Here is a 14,352-nt window from a genome sequence, read left to right as displayed (position 1 = left end):
TATTTTCACTTACCGTACTTTGAAGAGCTAGAAATAGCTTGTCAGATTGAGACAGCTCTTGAGAAGTTTAATTTTCCTAATGCTTGTTGGAAATCCCCTTTCTGAATCTGCAGGAATATTAAGGTTCTTAGCATGAGCTGTGCAGAGAGGGAATTTGCAAGTAAAGCTGTCAGTGAATTGCAATTGGGTTAGGAGAGCCTTGATGGACAGCACTGATGGGTGCAGGATCTGTCTCCCAAGGAGAGAAGGATGCTTGCTGAGCCTGCCGTGGGTGGCAGATCTGGGAGGGAGCAGGTAGGTGCCAACCACTTGTTTTCTCTCTTCCAGCTCTACAGGGAACATAGTGAGACAAAATTAGAGCAGAGGCACACAGAGCGTTTACAAGCAAAGATAACAGGTGTAATGGCTTTTCTGCTGATTCCCCACCTGGATTTCTAATGGCCCTGTTTCTGGCTGTCACAGCTGGTAGGAACTTGTTGCGCCCTGTCTCCCGGTGCTCCTGCGACGGTGGCCTCTGCAGGAAGGTGCTGCTGTGCCGCTGGCTGTGCCCCGCACCCGAATGGGAGCAGCTGGGAAGCCTCTCGCAGTGCCAACACTGACCGGTGCTGGCTTGAACAGAAACGCTTTGTTGACAGCGCTGGGCATTACCTGAGCGTTCAGTGCTGTTCCCAGAAAGGCAGTACCAGCACAAAGGATTCTTCACATAGAAAGGAGAAATAAAAAGGTATTTTGCAAACAGCCAGAGAATAGCAAGTGTCCCCTAGCTATTGACAGTGACAGGAAAGCACAGTAATTTGAGAACAGGTAACATGTCAATGTCTGAATCCTTGTGCTTGCTTCTGTGTCCAAATAAACGTCCCTATGTGACAACTGCACAAGCCAAGGGGATCGCTCCCCCTGTGTCATCAAGGGGACGTGAATAAGCAGCCTCATTTGCAAAAGCAAGGCTCTAGCAAGGACTGCTGCTTCCATGCCAAGCTCTGAGGTCTCTGCTGAGTGCAGCTGTGATTGCTGGCAAACCCAGAAGGTCCACTGAACCAAACCCACTGCAGGTTCAGGCCTGAAGATAAGGCCAGTTGTATCTGCTGCTGGAGCTGGGCCCGGACCAGACTGCGCATCGGAGCTTTGCAGCGGCAGGCCCGAGCGGTCTGGCTCGGGGCCATTTCTAGTGCATACTATTGCATATATTTTTAATAAAAGGCAGATGATAATTTGTGAGTGGAAGTGCCAAGCGAGTGTCTTCCTCCTAGTGGGAGGCCAGCAGCTCTGCTTGCTGATGGTTGTCATCAAGCTACTCAAAACACATGATGGGCTTGCACAGGGCTTCAAAGATGCAGGCAGGCAATCAGCCCGATTTTCCTCCATCCTAAGCAGAAGCAAAAGAGTTAAGTGAGATCAGAAAGGCTGACAATTCCTCCTCCTCCTCCTCCTCTTTTACCACCTGTTATTTTCTTCCTGAGTATCTAGACTCAAAGTATTACTGAAATTAAATATAGCGATTCAGGCTGCCCATTGTTGCCTGCTCTGTAATGTGGCAGAGTGGCACCTTTGTATTCAGCCATCCATCCCCATCTCCTCAGATGTGCTGCTCACACAATAGTTATTGTTGTAGAAGGGACCTGGAATGAGCTCTTGCATTATTCACTTCATTTATTTTGATACAATATTTGGAGCCACTTCATTAAATTCTCTTACAATGTCCTGTCATTTTTTCCCCCTTCTCCTTGCCAATGCCTGGCTCATACAGAAAATATAACAACAACAATATGGCGTGTGGGGAGGTGGGGGAATAGGCTTGTATTCTATATAAGGGGCTAGCTATGAATTATTTAACTTGACTTATTGATCTCCAGATTCCCTCCCTCCCTCCCCCCCAAAAAATGAATGCAACTACCTTGAAACACATCATTTGAGGGTAGTAGAGATGGGCAGTAAATGCTCAGGACAGTTAAGTCTTGAACAAAGAAGAAAACACGAAGCTTTACAGACAGTGCAGAAGCCAGGATATATAAACACCTATTTACTAGCATAGAAAAATGAACTACAGCCTCTTGCCTCTTTCAGTGCTTTCATAGATGCAACAGATCAGACTCATGAAGCACCTTTTTTTCTTTTTTAATTTTCCAACTGCTTGTGAGCCAAGAAGGGACTGATGTAACACAGCCTCTCCATTTTACTCAGGGCCTGCTGTTTTCCTGGCATCACAGAATTTGTCAGAGCTGCCAGGGATGTCAGGGAGCTTTCCTCTCAGGTGTGGCTTGCAAATTGCTCCAAGGGAAGGGGTAGACTTGGGCTCAGCAGTTCAAACTCTCCTGTGAGCTGCAGAAATGAGTTTTGTACAACAGAGGTCAGAAAATTAACCCACTGCGATTCTTCCAAGGTGACTTTTTTCCCAGCATTTCTGTCCTGTCTCCTCATAACAATAGTCCACGCAGTATTTAAGATGCAAAGGCATAAGGGCTCCCCTGCACTTGCTGTATGGCTCCATTTTAAGCAGGTTCACAAGATGGCCTGTGTCCTTCCCCTCCCGCCAAGTTGTCCCCACACACCTCCTCATTAAACCGCAGCCAAGGCAGCAGCCTCCAGCTGCCCCGGCCCTCACGGCTGAAAGGGCGAGCACTTGCAGACTTCTGGAGGACCTTCACAGACGTGGACCGAGCACACTGAGGAGCAGCAAAGCACCAACGACACGATCTTCCAGAGACTGGAGGGTCTGATAGTGATAAGCGGGAACCTAATAGCGTCAAGCCTCAGCAGCAGCATTTGACTCAGCCGCGGGGTGCTCTCCACGTTGCTTTAGCTTCGGAGGAACACACAACGTGTTTTCAGCTCTTCAGTCCCTTTTATGAACAGACACAACGTTATAAGGCCTCACACCACTAAATGATTTCCTTTCCCACATGTGAATAACCCTGTTTGGGTATGGAGTGCCCGTGGGCCAGCCTGACCGTGTTTGCGCTGAGGGGATGGTACAGCTGTATCTGCACGAGTGGCATCACGTCTGGTGAGGGCAAGCCCCAGGCCACCAGACCTCACAGGGTTTGGAGCGCCTGGTACACTGCGAGGAGTCCTGCCTGCAGTTTGGGGGTGCTGCTAGAAACCTTGCTGTTGTGACTGGTGTAAAACAGCGGCAGCTAGGAGAAGTGAGGAAATAAAAGTAAAATAATTCAAAAAAGAAGAGGTCAGAGCCATCAGTTAAGCCAAAACTTTTCCAGGCTAAGAAATGATGAGGCCACGTAAGTGGAGAGAGTGATGGGCAGGCGCCTCCATGAAGCCCAGCTGTGCTGCAGAGAAGCCAGCCCTGCTCCACGAATTATGCCACCAAAAATGCCTTCTGGCAATTTAACATTAAAATGTCAAAACGTTGTGGCTCTGGGGACATCCACAGCTGACGGAGTGTGTGTTGGCCGTTTGGGAATTGGAGCAGAGACTTCTGTGGGTGGTTGTCTGAATAAAAAGCAATGACTAAAAAAAAACCCCAACAATAACAAATAAATACATTGCACCCATGGGGCTGTGGTAGTGCCTTGGGGGACACTCAGGAGTGAACTGTGTCTCCAGATTAGGCTCTGGCTTTGCAACCACACATGCTTTTCATTTTAAGTACATAGTTAAGCTTATTTGAGTAATAGAGCCAGTCCTATGTTTACCCAACATATGTAAATAGCTATTAGGTTTCACCTATTTGTCCTTATATTTCTCTTTGCTGTTCATCATCCAAAGCCAAAACACCCGAGGAAAGGTACGCACTTGTCTGGACTGGAAAATAAATAGCAATCTGGGGGTAAATCTAGAACTCAGTGAATTAGAAACAACTAGCTATAATTTAACTGCGGGGAACATGCTTTCTTGGACTGTCCCTGGAAGAGCCGCAGCAGAGTCGGGCTCTGAACTCCTGTAGGGATCAAGGCAGTAGGTCTCGAGCAGGAGCCACAGAGGTGAGGAAACCATAGGAATTGCTTAATGCAATGTACTTACAAACCCTCGGGACAACTCCTGTAAATACAAGAGAGAAAGAACTAATTGTGGTGATGGGAGAGGTAAAGACCTGATTATTTGTTACTTTCTATGAAAGTAGCGCCAATAAAAGCTTGTCATTTCCATATGTATATTTTTGGCACTGCAGAGAAGCTTCTGGCCAGTGCAACACCAAGAGCTGGGGGTGCGTGTTCTCCACCCAGCCTTCTAATGCGGCCTTTCTGCAGCAGCATAAATTTCCTTCTGTGACAGATGAGATCCGCTGAGCCAAAGGCAGGCAAAACTCTTTTTCATCCTAATTGCTCTGCGGCCTGTTCCTCCTTCAAAAAAATGCCTTTGCTGAAATATTGCAGTGACCATAAATTTTGTATGTATTGAGAGCGTAGCATGATTATTTGGCTGTTTAGACTATATTTGCCCTAAATGCAGAGCACGGTTGATACCTGAACCTTGTGTGTTGATTCATTGGCTGCATTTAGTCAAGATGCTGGGACAGTTTTTTGGAAACAAGTTATTAACGTCAGCTTCTAAAGGTTATTGTTAATTATTTGCCTTCTTGGTGGAGCCAGGTTTTTACTAGCTTGCAGGAAGGGCTTGGGGCTTGCCGTTCTTCACAGAGCCCCCTGGAAGTTGTGCCTGGCTGGCTGCACCAGTGGTTCAGTGGTCGCTGGCAGCTCTAGTTGGGGACAGCTCGGGGAGGACAGCGCTGATGATAAAAGAGAGCACACCCCCCCCCCCTTTGCAAGGGCTTTTTGGACCTCTAACTCCTATACGATGCATACTATATAGGACAGCATCTTAGGGTTTCCCTTCCATTCTTTTGGCGGCAGCTGTTGCGTTTCAATTCTCTTAATTGAGACGTTTCAGCATCTTGTGCTGCGTTTGGGGGAATCCGACATAATCACAGTTGCTTTTACATGTGGTACCAAGACAGAGCAAGGCAGTAATAACTTCCACCTGCTTTTTGTTCCTTTCTTTTACCATGTTTGCTGCTGCTATCCGATCTGAGCGCTTGAGCTGCATGAGACACCAAAATGCAAGAGGCAGGCTGGCCCAGGTGTTGTTATCGCTATGCAAAGCAGGGGAAGTTTCAGTTCATAAAGTCTTGATTTGCCATGTGGTTGGGGTTTTAAAAGGGTTTTTATTTTGCTTATGGAAATAAATATTCAATATAAAATAACATACTTTGAGTTCAGGAATGTCTTATGAGAATTCTTCTGTAACATTTTGGAGAGTTGGGGGATTTTTTTTGCCTATTAAATAAGCTTAATTAGGTAAAGCCAGACTCAAAATGCTTCATTTGCAACTGTTCAAATTAAGTTTTTCTGGTGGAAATAATAGAGGTTGGTAATTAAAACTACTATGTTATGCTTTTTTTTGTAAGTGAATTAATTGTCCACATGTTAGTGTACTTAAGTTTAAATTACCATAGCGGGACAAGGAAAGGGCTAATAAGGAACAGAGCCTCCAAAGGCAGCCCTAGTTCCAACAGGCAATTTATGTTCTTAGATTGACATTTAAATATTTGGTGTGGAAGAGAAAAAAGAACATTTCACTTTTTGCAGCATAGACCAGTTTCTGACTCATTCATAATCTTTATGTAGACGTCAATTAAAGACCTTACTGGAAAGCAGAGGTTCATGGGACAAAAGCCGCCTCCTGATTTATCAGTTGTAGAAACACTGTTTCCCATCAAAGTCAATACGGAGTAATATTCCACAGAGCTTTTTACTGTGGTGACAATTATTTTAATTACGCCAGTGACAGATGAATTCTTTTCAAATTTTTAGTATATTCAATATCACTATATAGTAACTACTTGGTTTTTTAAAGCCTTGTGAGCCGTATCACGGCCGGCGGTGTTTTGCAGCCAGGCCTTCCCGCAGGCTCCCGGCTGCGGCCGTGCTTATGCGCACACCCATTTCTAAGCAAGACCTACAGATGCCTCGTGGGACAAAAGGGAGGGAAACTATAATATCATGGGCTGACGCCCCTCTCCCCACCAGTATTTGCCCCTGCAGAGAACAAACAAACAAAACCCTCAGGTAAACGCAGCCTGAGCCGAGGCCGGGCGCAGGGCGAGCGCCGGAGCCGCAAGGAGGTGTCAGCTCCCCAGTGACAAGCCTGTTTTCTTACACACTTCGCAGGGGTGCCCTGGCCCTCCTGTGCCAGTGCAGCTGCAGTCACCGCTTTCACCCTCCCCGAGCCGTGATCGTGCTGACTGACGCCCGGAGCACCGGTCACCCGCGTGCGCCAAGCCGCCGCAGCAGCCAACAGCCGCTCCCGCAGCCCCCGCCACCCCCGCGACGTGCTGCACCCCGCTGGCAGATGTGCTTGGGGAGGCAGGGAGAGGACAGTGGGTTTGATTTTCCCCCGGGTCGGGCTCTGAGAGACGGACAGGGGAGCAGGGGCACGAGCCCTGGGGCTGGGCCAGGCCGGGGGCAGCGCGGGAGGCACAGCCACCCCCCAGCCCCGGGCAGGGGCCCCCGGTGAGGTGGTGAGGGTGGGCAGCGTAACGGTGGGGGGAAAGCAGCCACGCACCACTGGCAATAGCTTTTCCTGCTGATTTTTCTTTTAGTTACAAGCGCCTGTTTCAGTTGCAAGGCAGTTTGATTTGGGGAAGATGATCTTTCCATTATTACAGGGAAGTGCAACAGTTTCAGCTGGCCTCTTGCCCAGCAAACACCATTTTGTTAAGTCTCTCTTTTTTTTTTTTTTTAATGACTACCAAGACAGTTGTTGGTGTAGTCCTTTTTTACCTCTGAAGCCATAGCTATCATTGCTGTTATTACCCTCTAGCTCTGTGCCGGTGTCTACAATCAAAATGAGATTTTATTACTGAGTCCTTTTGATACATTTCAGTTTAGTCTAGTTGGTACCAGATGTTTTCTAGCAAAGAGTTCAGGTTGTTAAACAGACTTAAAAGGCCTCTGCCAACACGCCTGTGCGCTACCTCTGCTGTTGGATCCTGTTTCCAAAGGTGCAGAGCAGGGCTGTGGGTCTTGGCCACAGATGGGCGGGTTTTGTGTTTTTAAAAGCTGTTGGGGAGGTAATTTCCCTCTTGGTTTTGGAGCTGCAACGTTCAGGTTAGCGGCCGTGCACCGATGGACTGGAGAGAGAACTTGGTCCCAGGCAGGTGCCTGGAGAGCGGCGCTCGTGGCCGTGCATGGCGTTACGAGCTGGCTACCAGCCCAACCTGCTAGCGCTGGCACTCGAGCCGCAGCGCGGGAAGCAGAGACGGGGCGGGTGTCTGGTCCTCCAGCAGCTGCTAACGCCGATGCCCTCACCAGACCGGTCTAGTCTGCATGGCTGGGTGGAATTTTCAGTCTCTAGCAGGTGCTGGGCACCAAAAAAGGGTTAGAATTGAAATATTTTCCAAAGTGTAGGACTTTATCATCCACTTTGCTCCAGCCATTGCCCCCAATCATGCTGGCCCAGGAACTGGAGAGGATTTGGCGAGGGGAATGATTAGAAGATTGGAAACCATCTCATAGAGAGAGAGTCACGAGCGCGATCCATGCTGTGTATCAAAGGAAGCTTATGTGGTGCTTTGATCACAACCCATAAGTACGTATGCGGTGAATATAAATTCAAACAGACTGATCCATAGGCAAAGGCATGGCCATCAGGGTGTGAAGCTGCAGCTGTACAAATGCAGACCAGAAACCAGTTTCTTATGGCGAGGGAACAAGTCACCAAGGATTGGAACAGGTTTATCGCTTGCGTTTTCAGGTGTTTTTCTGGAAGCCGTGTTCTGATTCAGGTGCTGCCACTGGGATGGATGTAGGAAGTCAGAAGGTGTCTTCTCTGCAGGAGTTTGAACTAGATAACCATGGTGCTTTTTTATTGGTCTCAGTAAAATAATCCAGCAGTCCCTGGTTAAGGGCATCTCTAGAAAAAAAAGGCAAAATTTAAGGTTCTTAGCTCTTATTGAGCTTTAATTCCTTTGAACAGGAACTATGTTATATCTAAGGCATGCTAAGGACTGGTGCAAGAGCATGGACTGCAGTCATGTTATTTATCATTTCACCGAGGTTAACTGAGAATATGTTTCAAACTATATATTGCTCATTGCCCATGAAAAGGCCTGACAGAGTTCACTGAAGTATGATTCCCGCAGACTTCAGTGAGCGCTAAAGCCTTCAGAGCTAAATTCTAATTTTAGCTACCCCAGAGCACAGCCAGCTGGTGTTACCTGCACGGGTCACTTTGGTTTTCAGCATCACTGTGTTTGAGCAGCTCAGACTTCCCAGTTAATCCTTGCCTCGCAGTACTCCCATGAAATAGGGGCAGCCGTCTCCGTCTCCTGTGCGAGCTTGGCCACACCAGGCAGGCCGTGCTGCAGCCGAGAACTCAAATCACATCTCACAAACGGTAGTTCAGAGTCCTAAATGTGAGCTTATTCCTCATTTTGGAGTAAATGAAAATAAACAAAAACCAAAATCTTTATTTTGGAGTCAACCAAGCCAGTCTGGCTGTAGTTATTTTTATGTTGCATTACATTTCCTTGCTGAATGGCTTGTCTTTCAGAATATTCCATTAACCTTTGTTTTGTTGGTGGCTTCAACTTGGTAGTAGGGATAGAAACTCAGACTGCCATCTTCTGCTTTTATTTTGAGTCAAGCAGTGGCACTGAAACTGCATGTTTTGAATAATTCTGTGTGTTTTCTCACTAGAATACTGAGCAACAGCCTTAACCTTCCCAGTAGTTCACGGCAGTAACAGCTAAGTTATTTGATTAAAATATTATTTTTACCAGCTACTTGAAAGTACTGCAGCAATCTGATTTATTCTCATTGTTAGCGCTTGTTTATTTAGGCTTTCAGATGAAATGAACTTACCATTCGTTTAGTACTAATGCCAAGAGAACTATTGTATTCAAAAATAATGGAGCATAATATGCAGTGAAACACGGGTGTTTTGCTCACACAGTTGCATATACACACAACAGAAATTATTCGCAGCTTAGGGTGTTAATCTGCCTCCTCTGTGAATGGTACTTGCAGCTTTTGTATCAGCCCCCGTTATCCCCCGCTCACGGAGGCAGCCGGTGTAGCCAAGGCCAGAGATGGAGCCGTTACGTGCCAAGTGGTGTCACGAACAAATGACAGCGCACTTGTCATGACAAGTCTTTTTTTTTGCAAAATCTGTCATTTCTCTGAATTTTCTGTTGGCCTGAAAAATTCAGGGGGACTAAAGAGATGGAACGTTTTTAAACTCCGTTTTAAAGCAGTAGTTAGTGTTGAGTGCCCAGTTTATGACACAAAGGCCTGATTTCAGAGGGGTACCGTGCAACCAATATTCTTAATAAAATCAGTGGGAGACGGGCGTTCCGCTGACAACCAGGCCCTGGCACCTCGGAGCAGAGACCCAGACAAAAGCTGCTTGTAGCCTGGCATCTGTTTGGTAGTCTGCCTGCCCCAAATCTGAACTAACCCAAGGTCTTAGCCGTTAATGCCCTTCCAAAATGTCTTTGCAAGGCTTAGCCAATTTAATAATTTTTTTTCTCTACATTTCTTAACAAGCTACTGCCAGTTGACATACGTGGTTGAAAATGTAGTTTTCACTTTTCGTGTATGTGGATACTCAGTCACACGTTAAAACTTCATTGAATTGAATTTTAACGCTGCCATAACAAAACTTGACTTTTCTCATTAAAAGTAAAACCTCACTCATTTCAGACAACTAAGAAGAGAGGTTCTACCCCGGAATGTGTCGCAGGGAAAACTGGCAATAAAAGGGAAAAGCAGGGAAAGCATCACCAGCATATCCTCATCGTTGCACTTCTGATGAGGGGCTTGTCTATTTTTCTCCCTTCCAACATTTGAAGCAACAAGGTTTTATTTAAAATAAGTTTATCTTGCTCAGTCTTTAATGGCTTGAAGTTAAAGCCCAGAGGGATAATATGACTTATTTGCTTTTATTTTCTAAAGCAGAGATGCTGCACAAAGCTCTCCCGCTACTACAGCCAGGCTCCCTGGAACCTCTGTGCAGCAACTTGATTTTAATACCTCCCCGGCGCAGATGAGGGCGTACCTGGTTTTCCTGTTCTGGGCAGACACCTACTTCAGCTGTAAACTCTTCTGACATTTCTGACAGAGATAATTATAGTGCTCTGGGCAACTTCTGGCCCTACCAAAAATAGATGGGAACAGGGACACATGCATTTACAGGCAAAACTAAGAAGATGCCGGGGAGAATAGCACCTGTATTGCGTGACAGCTTCTGAAAGAGCATCGCAGAAGTGCCTGCTTCATCTCCAGGCTTTCATTTTTTTCCCGCTTCCCATGATTAAACTTCTGTCTTTCCAGAAATCTTCCACTATCAAGACACGTTAGTGGAAGTCCTTGCATGTACATGGTATTTGTTTGTGTGGCAACTGTAGTGGAGCAGGAATGCATTTTACATCAGGTGATCCACTGTGACACTTTAGGAAGGTCCCAGTAAGTATATGTGACTCTTACACACCCGCACTGTGCAAAGCTAAGGATGGACACCGGTTTCTGTGGGATACAAGGTCAAGCCACCACGTTTTCTTTGCTTAAAGTAGAACACTGGTTTGCTGTGATTCAGGAAACAAAATTTTCTTCAGTCAAAAGTTACCTATTGTTATCTTTTATAAAGCAATCAGATTGCATTTCCTTCCCCAAATGTTATAGCAAAAATGCCGCATTTATTAATAGTTTTAAATGTATATAAATAGAGAAACATAAGAAACAAAGGACAGTTGATGGGAAAAATGCAAGCTGGACTGTGGCTAAAGCCTGGGGAAGGCTTCTGTTGGTTGTGATCTGTAGCTGCGTTCACGGGATGGACACACGGCATTGCCTGCTCTTCCTGATAAGCGTTGCCACCAGACCGTCTGTACCCCTGCATCACACAGCTGCCCAGCACAGATCAAGAGCAGCAGAGAGCCCCACAGCTAGTTTCACTGCTGTCCTGACGGTCTGCACATGACAATAACCTGCACATGCCACACGGGCAGGATATTGCTTTCCCCTGCACAGCTCACAAGGTCTTAGAGAGCTTTCTTGCTTCCAGGGTATGTTTCTTGTGGCTCCTCCTTCAGGTGTTTGCCTACAAACAGATTCTGTCCTCCAGTCCCAAACTCCTTGTCAGAAAGTCAGTATCTGAAGCTGGGATGGAATTTATCTTACTGAAACGCGGGTGTCGGAAAGGTCTCACCCAGTGGAGGCAAATACCTTCAGTGGACGGATCATCCTCACCGAAGGCTGTATTGACGAACTACCATTTTGATGAGGGCTGGACTCTCCAGTGACCACGAAGGAAATCTGGACAAAAAGTTTTCTATATTTATGAGATCCTTACATGAAGGTGAGATTAATCTTGCTAACCATACAGCACTTTAGAGGAAATCGGTTCCTGACTATTTGGCTTCGTGCAGACATTCCCCTCCCGAGGATTGAGTTCTCTTCCATGGCTCCAGGATTGCCTCCACTTGTTTCTTTGCAGTGAGGATAAGCGCTCGGTCTCCCTCTCTCCAGCTGAGCTGCTGTGTGTGTCCATCACCGGCACTAATTGCACTCTGCCACTGCCCTCCGTGCCAGACTGGCTCAGGCACGTCACCCTCGCCTGTTCTCTGCCTCTGAAGTTCATATTCAGGAATTTGGCCTCTTCTGAGCTAGGTCAGTGTTGCATCAAACGTTCCCATTCCCTCCTGAGCTGCCCACTGACTCTACAGACGCCAAGTGAACCTCGGCACGTTTCCATTACGTGGCTTTTAATGTACTGGTTCAATTAACTGCCTGGGGCTGGGATTGGAGACTTTAAACAAGACACATAAATAGGAGCCATCCGTGAGAATTAGTGACTGCTGCTTAAGAGCTACAGCCATGAGGATCAATTCTTCCTCTTTAAAAATTGGATTTAACTTTAAAGGTGTTAGCAGCATGAGGTAGGGGTGTAGTGACAATAGAGACCGAGTCTCTTAGACGGTCCTTCCATTTAAAGCTTGATGAAGCCGGGATCTTGCAGTGCAGTCAGCTGTATGATGAAGCTTTGTTTCCAGGGGATGAAAGCAGCTGGTCTCAGCTGTCTCAACCTGGTCCTTATGAACAAACCTTTGCATTCAGCCCAACAAAAAAAAACCCTCACTGTGGTTCACTGGGCTGCAGAGCGACCACAGTCCAGGACTAGAGGATCTATTCTAGGCCAGTGAATGACTTGTTGTGTGATATGTTCCTTTCCACCCGCTAGTTCAGCCCCTCCCAGTCTGCTCCCTTGTCTCCTGGCGTGACATTTAGAACGATGCTGCATTGCACTGGCAAAACTCAAGCAAGTGCTACAACAATATTAGGAGGCTGGAGCTCCTGCAGTGACCTGGAGAGGCAAGTGCAGCCGTCGGACACCTGGAGATCCCAGCCTCACAGAACAAAGACTCTAAAAGGCACTTTTAAGGAAAAGAAAAAAGGAAAAGTCCTTGATTTGCAGTCTCACCTGCTGGGGGAGGGAATTACAGTTCTACAAATTGGTCTTCTACTTATCCCCAAAAGAAATACAAACTTCTTGAAAGACACCAGTAACAAGCCTTCAAAGCTCCCCCTGCTTAAGAGAGAGAAGGGTTGAGGATACACCTTTCCTTTCTGCTTTGGCTGACTTTCCCCTTTCATTTGCAGTGTTCCCTATATGTCCATGGGCACGTGTATGGCGCCCACCTCTCAACGCGCCCTGCGCCACTGCTGCAAAGGGCATGCCGTATCCGAGCCGGGCTAGGTGACTCAGTCCTGCTGCAGAGCTGCTGCTGGGCAAGACCTGAGCTTGGCAAGCAGTGGGCTAAAAGGAGAGAAGGAGCTTCAGCGTGGAACAATGATGCCTTGGAGACGGCCTCCCGTGCAAGCTTAAACACATCCTGATGATTTCTTCAAGAAAATGATATGCAGGGGCAAATGTTTTAAGAGTGGCGGGGATAGAAAAAATGATCTCATTAAGCTACAGAAAAGTAACTCAAAAGGATGGAAGCTGCTCTAGGAACTAGCTGCATAATACTCCAGGGATACCTCGGAGCATTTCCCAAGGCTACAACAATGAGAGATGCAATCGGTAAGAAACAGTAAATACAAAACTGAAGATGAGCTACAGGCTGTGTGAAAGGCTTTAAACCTGCTCAGAACAGAACGATTACTAGGGTCATACTGAGATCACAGCGCAGTGAAATGGTATTAAAAGATGATGAATATTCAGAACATGTAATACTAATGTTCTCCTATTCCAGAAGATGGTTATTAAATTTCCCCATTGCCTCTTACTTTGCCGTACTTTCATACAGAACAAGACGCAACTCTTTTGCCCGACTTGCAGCGCGGCCGTAAATAGCTATATTGCCACCAATTCTTGGCCAAGCCAAACTTGTTTTAAACCACATTACAAAGCATGAGGCAGCCTTTAGTGCCTTCGTTCACATCAGAGAGCACCTTGTACTGCAACAGTTGCTGGTGCTGTTTGAGGAGTGAGAGGCAATGCCACGGCGGTGTCACGGTGTGACTCTCTGAATGCAGCAGTCGACTCCTAAACAGGGACCGAAGCGCTAATATTGTGTACCAATATGTGAGAGCATTACTATGTCCTTAGCGTGTGTTACCTTTACACCCTTACCGCGCTCTTCAGATAACTGTTGTTGGATTATATGAGGTGCGTAAATAGTTCCTGACAATAGTATTTATTATTCCTACTGCAGCCCAGACCACCACCGTGCTGAAAGCCAGCCGGGTAGCCTGCAGCCTCCTCCCTCCTCAAAAGCACGGGGCCCTAGTGCCAAAGGGTGTGGGTTAGCGCTGCCTCTGGAAAGCAAACGTACTCCGGTGACTCGGGCCGCACCACAGCGGGCGATGCAAGGCGTGAACATGTGCACAGGTTAAGCAGGGATTTCTGTATTTTTTTAATGTGATTTCAGGTGATTTCTTACTTAAATGTATTTTTAAAAGGAAAAAAAGCTAGGAAAGCAGCTAGGAGGCTGTAAAGGATGGTAAAGGCCATGCTCCAAGCATATAAGCTTTTGATATATTACTCAAGTTAAATTAAAGATTCCATAACTCATTTCACTTCATTAAAGCCACTAAAATAACAGCGCAACTTTTCCATGGCAGGGATTAATTTCTGAAGCAGTACAGGGGCATTTAGTTTCAGTGCCTGATGTAACTTGATTGAATCAGCCAAATGAAATAAGTGACCTCTATCTAGCAAGGTTATAGTTATAGCTGGGCTTGTGTCTGTAGATTTGTGCTGAAGTACACAAGAATGGAAATTGCAATGTAAAAGCGTGCTAAAAATATCATTCCAGTGAGGTGATACGACTCGCTTCTGGAGTAGGACGGGTAACGGGGTGCTGTAGGGCTGCGGTAAAGGCTGTTTCAGGTC

This window comes from Phalacrocorax carbo, chromosome 15 (assembly GCF_963921805.1).
Source record: "Phalacrocorax carbo chromosome 15, bPhaCar2.1, whole genome shotgun sequence".
NCBI lineage: Eukaryota > Metazoa > Chordata > Aves > Suliformes > Phalacrocoracidae > Phalacrocorax > Phalacrocorax carbo.
This window is presented reverse-complemented; position numbering follows the sequence as displayed.